The sequence below is a fragment of the Wolffia australiana genome, chromosome 15, assembly GCF_029677425.1.
Source record: "Wolffia australiana isolate 7733 chromosome 15, ASM2967742v1".
NCBI classification, from domain to species: Eukaryota; Viridiplantae; Streptophyta; class Magnoliopsida; order Alismatales; family Araceae; genus Wolffia; species Wolffia australiana.
The window spans coordinates 5,624,625-5,635,156 of NC_135849.1; positions in this window are offsets into that span (position 1 = coordinate 5,624,625).

Genomic DNA, 10,532 nt, shown 5'->3' on the forward strand with positions numbered 1-10,532 from the left:
AGAAAACCACGATAGCCCAAACATGAGAAAGAAAAATCCACGTCTTAATGCATGTGACACATTAAGGTACTTCACAGACGTAGGTGGGAATAAATATAAACGCAACTTCTGTGGTATCACTGTAGAACACAACAAGTACCAAAGCAATGCGCCTCTATGGAGGCACCTGAAAAATTTGCATCACAAATAATTCCAGTCTTTGAAAGAAAAGACGAGTCAAGCTGTACAGGAGAGATCAGTACTAGGCAGGTCAAGCTGTACAGGAGAGACGAGTGTAGTTGTCGGTGGAGAAACCAAGAAACAGTACTACACCTAATGTACCACACAGAACACCAAAGAAGAGCTGGTGCAGTTCATATGTCTGTCTAACTCATCGTTGGCCATCGTTAGGAAGAAATACTTCACACGATTTCTTCGTTATTATTAGAAAGTAGGTGGCATGGCCTATTAGGCCCACTAGACCCTTCGCCCCCTCTCTTCCGCTGACACGTCCTCCTTTCGGGTGCGGGGGGGTGATGGGCCCCGTCCAAACGACATCGATGGATCGCCATCGGAGCCACCTTCGTCAACATCAGCATCACCGTCGGTCTGTGTCCAGACTGATCGGCACGCCAAAGCATCCATGAAGACACCCGGGCCTAAATACTCCGGGTAGAGCATGCCCTCGCACATGCTAGCATTTTAATTATCTGTTTTTAGTCGTTTTAAATTCCGCATTGTGTTTGTGTCAACGAGTGCACCCTACTCGTCGTGATGCGTCCGTATCATCGTGTTTGTGTATCCGTCTGTATCATTTTATTTTCACGTCTTTTGATTTCGTAATTTCTTTATTTATGTTGTAAATGGGGGTCTCGAATGCAGGACGGATGTCGTCGACGTCCTGTAGTGGGAGTCGTGATCATCCGTTCATCCTTCTCGGGGACGTTCATCTTGGACGGCACGTTCCGCTCTGGGTGGCGTGTCCCGGAAAGGTCCTACGTGGGACCTCAATTCGTAGAAGCCGAGGGTGACCGTTCTCCACTTGTTCAGTGCCCACGTGGTCGTCGTCAAGGCGTTGGTGGGCTTGTCGACCAGTGGGTGGGTAGGTTCAGCCCGCCGGATGACGAGGACGGCGGTGAACTGTGTGGCAGTCTACGATGACTAGCAGCATCGTGCGGCGGCGGCGGTGAGCGGCGGCGGTGGCGGTGGCGTGTGGCAGCGGCGGCGGCGGCGACCAGGGACGGCGGTGGCCTGAGATGGCAGCGGCGGCCGGAGGCGTTGGCGTGGTCGTCAATTGGTGGGACGGTGCGTGGTGCAAGGCGTGAACGGGCCCTCGATGCACGGCACGGCGGAGCGGCAGGGGCAGCGCAGGGCGGCGCAGCGGTCAGGCACAGCACAACGTGCAGTGCAGCGCGCAGGGCACGGCGCAGCCCAGGGCATGGAGATGCGGCATGAAGGGCGCGGCACGGTGCAGCCAAGCGCGGCAGCGTGGCGGCGTTGCATGGCGCAGAGCGGGGGCGCGGCGCGGGCGTGCGGCGTGGCGCGAGCGTTGGACACGGCGCGTGCGCGGCGCGAGTTCAACACGGGCGTGCGGCGCAGGCGTGGGATGCAGAGCGGCGCGACCAGACGAAGGTGGCAACGGGCGCGGAGGGATGTCTGTCCTCCCAGCAGCGACAGGAGCAGTCGGCCGACGGTAGGGCGACGACGAGCATGCCGGCGCGCGGGGCGGGCAGTCGGCAAATGGGTGCGGAGGGAAGCCTAGCCTTCCAACGGCGACAGGGACGTCCGGCTGACGGCGGAACGGCAGCGGGAATGGTGGCTCGTGCGGCGGAATCAGCGGCATGCGTCGGCGGGAACGGTGGCTCGCGCGATGGAACCGGTGGCGTGCGGCAGCGAGGTGGGGCGGCGTAATCGGCGAGCTCCTTCTTCTCCTCTTCTTTCTCCTCTTCCTTCTTCGTCCTTCTTCTTCTTCCTTCTTCTTCTTCTTTCTTCTTCTTCCTCTCTTCACGAAGGTGGCTCTTCAACTTCCCATGTTAAACTTTCAACATAAAATTCCTGAGTACCTAAGGAGGGCGCCCACCCCTTCCTCTTATAGGGAATAGGTGGATGGGCCCCTTGAAACAACAAAACAAAAATAAAACAAAGGATTGTGGCTAAGGGGCTAGGGCCCATTAGTGGGAGGGGAAGATATCCTCATACGGGAACTTCCCCTCGCTACAACGTAGATGCGGGAAATGAAATATAGATGCGGGAAATAAAAGATAAGCGAGTTGAAGATGGCACGTCGTCATGCCGAATACTTGAACCCGGGTGTGCGTTCGTCGCTTTAGCTTGTCGCGTCGGCTGGACGCGCGTCGGTGGCAGGCTCGATGATGATGCGGGGTCCTCGAGCAACGGTCCTACGGGGTCAGACGGTGCCGTGCCATCAATCCTCCCGGGGTGGAAAGGACTCGACTCCGGCAAGTCAGGGTGGATGAACGGCAGCGGTGGGAGCAGATCCGGTCGAATGCGATGGAGCTCTTCTTGAGATATCCAGGTGTCGTCCGTGCAAGTCCGTCCCACCCAACGCACCAGGAACCTCCTCGATATCCCCTCCCCTGCATGGTCAATTACCTCCTGCAGTACACAATCGATTGCCTCGTGCCTATCGGGCGAAACAATCAAGGGAGTGGTCGCGGCAAACTCACTCACACTGATGGGGTCTAGAGAGGCTGAGTCTGGGGGGTGAGAAGGGGCCCGGTACGGAGCTAGGTCCGCCACATTGAAGGTTGAGCCTATTCCCCATGTGGGAGGAATCTTCACGACGTAGGCGTTGTCGCCCACTCTTTGGAGGATCGGGAACGGGCCGGCACTACGAGCATGTAGCTTCATAGCCGTCCCGGGAGAGTACCTCTCCAGCCTAAGTCTCACCATCACTAAGTCTCCCACGTCGAAATCTCTAGGTCGACGATGCAAGTCGGCGGCTTGATTGTACAATGCATTTTGCTGCGTGATCATATCATGAATGCGATGATGTAATGCAGAAATATGCTGGGCAAATGCAAGTCCGTCTTCTGACACCCTAACATGCGGGTCTACGGGAGCTAGGTCTAGTGGTCGACGGGGGGCCTGGCTGTAGGCGATCTCAAAGGGGCTCAACCCGGTGGTACGGTTCACCAATGAGTTATAGGCGAACTCGGCATGTGGTATGATCAGACCCCACGACGCGAGATGTTCACCAACTAGGGAACAGAGGAGGTTACCCAAACTTTGATTGACTACCTCTGTCTGACTGTCGATCTGCGGATGATAAGTAGTCGAGAATTTGAGCTTCGTGCCCAAGAGGCTCCACAAGGTCTTCCAGAAGTAACTTGTGAAGCGCACGTCCCGATCGGACACGATCGAAGCTGGCAGGCCATGAAGACGCACAATTTCTCGAAAGAATAGTTGTGTGACTTTTGTGGCATCAGACGTCTTCGCGCAAGGCACGAAGTGATGGCGAGGACGCCGACACATCACCATTGGACGCGTCACCACAGTCAACCGAAGTCAACGTCTCCACCACGGATATGCTGCCACAGTCAATCGACGTCATCACTCCCGCTACGGACATGCCGCAACTGTCTCTGCCACGCATGTCTTCACGCACGCACGTCAACACTCTCGTTCCGGACATGCCGCAACCGTATCCACTACGCACGTCTCCACGCACGCATGTTCCTTCGCGCGTCATGACATGTCGCCGACGGCAGATCAATAACTGCCCCTTGGCATGACATGAAGCACGACTCGTCTTTAATTTCTCATCTTAAAGTTGTACTTTCTCTTTCCTCCAAGAACTATATGTATAGGCCATTGTTTCAAGAAACAGTTAGGCAGTCATATTTAGAGAATTGAGTTTTGTTTAACTCTTCTTGGAGGACTGCCCAAGCCTCCCTATCTCGCCAGTCCTAGCGCCGCCGCCGCCGTCGTCGCCTCGTGACGTCGGCCTTCCATCCTCTCTCTCCATCCTCTCTCTCTTACTCTCTCTCTCTCTCTCTCCCTCTCTCTCTCTCGCCTTCTGAAGGACGCCCAAGGCCACCCCCAGGCCGCCCGCTTGGGGCCGCTCAGGCCGTCCAACTAGGGCCGCCCAGGCCGCCCCTGCCAGGGCCGCCAAGGCTGCCCCCAGGCCGCCTGCTTAGGGCCGCCAAGGCCGCCCGCAGGCCGCCCGCTTGGGGCCACTCAAAGGCCGCCCCAACCAGGGCCGCCCCCAGGCTGCCCGGCCAGGCCGCCCGCCAGTGCCACCCGCGAACCGACACCGCAAGCGCCGGTCATCGTCGACGTTGTCTGACGCTTCAAGCTGCACGCGCTACGCATGCTCAAGGTGCGCTGCACGCCCTCCGCGCACTCCGCGCGCTCAGCGCCCGCGCGCGCTACTCCGCACGCTCAGCGCCCGCGCGCGCTGCTCTGTGCGCTCCGCGCACCCTACGCGCGCTTCGCGTGCACGAGTATTTGCCTACGCCTGACTCTACAACAACGACATCTACTCTCTACCAGGGCCGTTCAATGCCCGGAATGCCCAAAATCTTCCTCGTCCAGTGGGCCGCTCAACGCCTGGATTCGCCCAGCCTCGTCACGATCGGAATTTCGCGCATCCTCTTCACGCACTACGGTGCCAAGGTACGCCTGAACTCTTTGGTGTCGAAAGTGTTCTCCGTCCAGTGTTTTCTCGAGAAGTTTCCACTGCCATCAGAATTAGATTTGGTTTGGATTTCCACTTCTTCTCTCTTTCTCGAGTGTTTCTTCGCGACGCAAATTCGGATATTGATTTCGGTGCTTAGGCATCGTCGCAGTGGGGGAAGACAGTACTCCCGCCCTCGATAAGGGTCGAAGCTGCACCACCATATTTTCATCGGTTTTAAAGTCCGAATCCGACCGTGTGAATATTGTGGGTTGTTTTATCCTTCCCTACAAACCCATCTACCACCCTTTACCCGTCGTCATCCATCCATCTCCTCAGTCACCCTTTTTCCTTAGTCGTCCTACGTCACGAAGTGTGTCATCTTCGAGAACCTGTCCACGACTACCATGATAGAGTTGTGGTGCCTCACGGTGCGAGGTAGTCCTATGACAAAATCCATACTCACGTCGTCCCAGGGACGCTTGGGCGTCAGTATCGGGGTGTATAACCCGGCACTCTTCTTGACCTGTTTGGCCAAGTCATAGACACGGCACTGGGCAACTATGTTGCCAACATCGCGCTTCAACGAAGGCCAGTAGAACTGGTACTCCACGGCCGCAATGGTCTTGTCGCGGCCGAAATGGTCGCTAAGTCCTCCGGCGTGACACTCCCAAGTGAGGAAGTCACGCAGCGACGTGCGAGGCACGCATAACCTGTTCTTGTAGAACATGTATCCATCCGTGATGACGAAGACCTTATAATCCTGGGATGGGCCTTGTCGGACCTCGCGATGATCGAGCTGAAATCGGGGCAGCTGTTGTGCCCGTCTTGGACGGTATTGAACCCGAGGACTGTCACTTTCATGACGTTTGGCACGTGGGCTCTCCGGCTAAGGGCGTCGTAAGTGGAGTATGACGGCATAGAACTCGATCATCGCCTTGCCCTTCTTGTGCTTGATGATGAATGTGTAGTCCTGTAGGTACTCGACCCACCTGGTGTGTCGGTCACTCAACTTCTACTACAAGTGCAGATACTTGAGCGCCTCGTGGTCCGAGAAGAGTACAAACTCTGAGGATAGGAGGTAGTGCCGCCAATGCCGTAAGGCCTGTATGACGGCATAGAACTCCTTGTCGTAAGTGGAGTAACGCAGCTTGGCGTCATTCAGCTTCTCGCTGAAGAACTCAATAGGGCGACCCTCCTGATTGAGGACGCCACCAATCCCAACGCCTGAGGCGTCATATGTGACCTCGAACACCTTATCGAAGTCGGGTAGGCAGAGCACCGACGCCTGTGTCATCATGAGCTTTATCTGCTGGAAAGCTCGCTCTGCTGCTGGTGTCTAAGTGAACGACTCCTCCTTGAGGCAGTCGGTGATGGGAGCCGTGATGGAACTAAAGTTCCGTATGAATCGTCTGTAGAAGGTCGCAAGACCTATGAAACTCCTAACGTCATGCAAATTGGCCGGTGTCGGCCACGACGTGATGGCCCGGACCTTCTTCGAGTCTGCGACAACACCCTGAGCGGAGATGATAAACCCGAGGAAGGCGACTTCCGAGGTGAGGAAGCTGCACTTCTTGGGGTGAGCGTATAGTTGCTCACGCCGCAGGACGGTGCAAACCTGCCAGAGGTGGTCGAGATGCTCATCTTTCGATTGATTGTAGACGAGGATGTCGTCAAAGTAGACGACTACAAACTTCCCTATGAACGCGCGTAGTACCTCATTCATGAGACGCGGGAAGGTACTCAGCGCATTGGAGAGGCCAAATGCCATGATTCTGCACTCATATAACCCGTCCTTTATCTTAAAGGCGGTCTTCCATTCATCGCCGGGACGAATCCGGACCTGATGGTATCCGCTCCTCAAATCTATCTTGGAGAAGATAGTAGATCCAGCCATCATGTCAAATAAGTCCTGAACTCTGGTAATGGGAAAACGGTACTTGACCGTTATCTTGTTGATGACACGACTATCGCATCACATACGCCACGTGCCATCCTTCTTCGGAGCTAAGAGGGCCAGAACCGCACATGGGCTAAGGCTCTCCTGGATAAGGCCCTTCTCTAAGAGCTCCCTGACCTGTCGTAATAACTCCTTGTACTTTAGCGGCTCCATGCGATAATGCGGTAGGTTCGGTAGTGACGCACCAGGTACTAGGTCGATTGCATGATGTATGTTCTGCATCGGGGGCAATCCACCAGGTAGCTCATCCGGGAAGACATCTCCGAACTCCGATATGAGGTGTTACCGGTGGATCGGTGGGGACATCGAGGGTGATGGCGAGGCACAAGGGCGTGTCGTCTCCCTCGCGACCCAGGTCACGGGTGAACAAGGGCCCTTTGACGACCATTAACCCTACGAGTTTGGTCACGGCCGGCTTGTTCGCCGGCTTCATGGTATATGGGTACCATGTAACTCGTCGTCCCCGGTACATGAACGAACAATTGTTCGTTCGTCCGGCTAAGGTGACGTCGTGGTCGTACAACCAGGGACGGCCTAGGATGATGCTTCCCACTTTCATGGGGAGTACGTCGCAGAGGGCGCTCTCGTCGTAGGCACTCACCTTCAACAGAACGCGGCATTGACGCTTCACGGGTAGTGAAGAAGCGTCAATCCACGAGACGTCGTAGGGAGTAGGGTGCTCGATAGCGGCCAACCCTAGTCGAGTAACCATCGTATCGGAGATGGCGTTGATGCTACTCCCACTGTCCACGATCAGCTTGCACACCTTGCCGTTGATCTTCACGCACGTGTAGAAGATCGAGGTGCAGAGGGTTGCATCAACGAATGGTTCCGGCTGCGGTTCAGCCAGAAGTGTCCTAGCGGGAGTGGTAACCCGCGACGATGGTCGCGCTCTGCTAGTGTCGGGTGCATCGACGGCAATGTTGGCCAACGGTCGGTTGGACACACGTGGTGCCACGGAGGGGGTCTCTGGTGCGTCGATGATCTGTATGTACCCGACCTGCCCATCGGGCTCCTCATACTCGAGGGCGAACTCGGCGTCTCCGTGGTAGTGGTCATCCTGCGGTGTATCCACTCCATCCATTTGGTCAAGGTTGACGTCTCCAGTGTTGATCAGAAGTGCCGATGAAGGGCATTGGTTGGCCCGGTGTCCTCTTCCTTGGCACTTATAGCACGTCACGTGTGCTTGACTAACAGCGGTACTTCGAGTCGGTACGTCGCTGGTGGTGGCTTGAACTAGTGGGGTGGACCCCACGGATGTGGCAGGGGCGGTTCCTTGCCCCCCGGTGGTCGAAATAACCCGTGTAGCCACGGGCGGTGTGGTACGAGCGGGAATGGTCCGGATGGGTGGGTTCCAGGGCGCGGTGTTCGCGCTCAGTGCCGGAGTGTCGTTGGCGGGGAGGTCCATGTGTTCCACTAGGTGGTACGTGATAATCTCACTTTTAGGGTTAAAATTTGTCGTTGGTGATTGAGATTATTCAATAAATATATTTAACCGTACTTTAAAATATTTAGTTAGGGATGAGTACGGATCGTCTCCACAGGGAACGAAGATTAAGGAATTACTTTCTTAACTCGTGATGTTCTTATGAGAAGATCGACAAAAGCACGATTCAAGGATATGAGCTAGTGATATTGATTAAGAAGTACTAAATGTATATGTTATTTCAACTAAAATAAAGAGTAAATGATTGTGATGGACACAAAGATGAACGAAAGTATAAATGAGGATAATGGTTGGGTATGATGGCACGGATGGAGAGACGAGAAACACGAGTGAAATGAGAGTGCAAGTATGATGATAAATTCTAATTATGTTAAATATAGTGAAGGGAAAGAGACAACGTAAGGCGAGGACACTTACCTTAGATCCTTATGTTCCGCCAGGATCACGGCAATTCTGAGTGCCGGTAAGCCCCTCCTCTTCTCCAATGCTTCTTCCCACACACTCAGGACACCAAGAACACTCTTGATGGATCTCAAAACTCACTATCTTTCAATCAGCCTACACAAGTAGGAAGCAAGTTCAAGATGAATTTTACAATGATCCAGGCCTCTATTTATAGATCTGAGGTATGGATAGAAAGAGGAGGGGGAGACGAAGCAACGCTGAAAATTTCAGCTAAATCGGAGTTGTAGATCAAAAGTTATGGCCGTTTCACTCTGAAGAAATCCTCGCCATTGATATTTTCTCTCTCCTCATCATCGGCGTCGTTTTCCGTGCCCGTTGAGAAGTCAAGCGCTCGCATTCCGTGCTTTTGTCTTCGCGCGTGCGCTTTGAAAGTCCACGTGTACCTGAAGAAAAGTCAAAGAAAACAAAGCAAAGAAGAAAAAGAAGCAAAACACGTTTTGTTTTGGAGGGAGGCGTGGCGGCGACAGCGCCACGCGTCACCTTCTTCTTTCTTCTTTTTCTTTCTTTTAAATGAGTGGCTATGAGTGTGCCACGTCACCCGGCGCCAAAAAAAAACCAAAAACATTTAAAAATTCATATTAAATAAAATAAAAGCCCAAAAAATACGTATATATATATTTTTGACTCAGAAAAATTATATCTTTCCAAATAAAATGTCGAAAAATTCCAGAAAAATCATTTTCTATCTCAAAAATAATATTCTTTTAGAATATATTGTTAGAAAATCCATAAAAATGCAGTAAAATCAACAAATCATTCTAAGAACAGATTTAATCATTTTAAGATTGATAACATGCAAATATAAGTAATTAAATGTAGATAAATAGGTAAATATGATCATATAAGGTACTTAAAATGCATGTTATCAGTACGCCTCATCAACCTCGGCTGGATGACACTCGAGGACCTTGTTGTGCAGGGCGGGTCTAAGGCCATGGGCGAATAATCCACGAAACGACAGTGCATCCGGCATTCCTCGAAGGCTTTGATGTACTCTGTCACCGTGAGTCAACCTTGCTTGAGGTCGAGCCACGAGAGGAAGAGGGACATCTGGTACTGCCGAGGAACATGCTTGCTCCGTAGCTTCTGCGCCATTTCCTTCCAAGACGTGATGGGTCGTCCTCGCCGCTCGGCAGTGACTCGCTTGTTCTCCCAAAAGACCTTGGCCTGTCCGCCAAGTCTCGTCTCCGCGTACTCGACACAAAGGTCGTCATCCATACGATATCACCGGAAATAAGAGTTCATATTAGACTCCCAATCGATGAACTCTTTGGGCTTCCGAGAGCCCTCAAAGATGGCAACGTCGGCGCGCACGCTTCTCTGGATGCGTGCGTGGTGCTCCTCACGCCGACGTTCATCGTCGTCCAAGTGTCGCTAGGGCACAGGGTAGTCTCCGTGTCGCGGCTCCATGTGGCGACGGGGGCGGGATCGGCTCGTGGCCACGGTCATCCCAAAGGTGGGGAGGGTCCTCACGAGGTGCGCGGTCGATGGGCATCGCGCGGTGTGGGTGTAAGGGGACATCGTCAACCCCGTAGTGTCGTGGCGGGGGCGGCCGAAAATAGTCATCACGGCGCGCCGGTGGATCAGCCATCTGCCTAGGATTGTTGGGCTAGTATGGGTCGTATTGGTGGACCGTATATTCGGCGTCCATTGCGCGATCATACGTCGGATGTAAGGGTCCGGGCAGACCGGTCGGTCCGCGTCATACCCGCTGGCGAGGTCGTCTTGCGGGTGCTGCATATCCCAGGCACGAACGTCCTGGGGGTCTCGTGCTGGGTCTCTGATCAGGCGTCCCTGCGGAGGGACGTCGTCTGAACGGCAGTGGAAACCCTAGTAATCATCATCGAGGTCGTGGATGATCTCCCTAGGGGTCCTTGTCGAGCAACCCATGACGGGTTGCAAGGTCGCCTCTTGGCAGCCGGACCCATGTCAGCTCCGTGCTCGGACGTCCATTGGTTGGCGAACATGCGCTCCATGCGTTCCATCCTAGCGGTCATGGCTCGGAAGTAGGCTCCTTGGTCGTCCGGTAGCTCTCCTCGAAG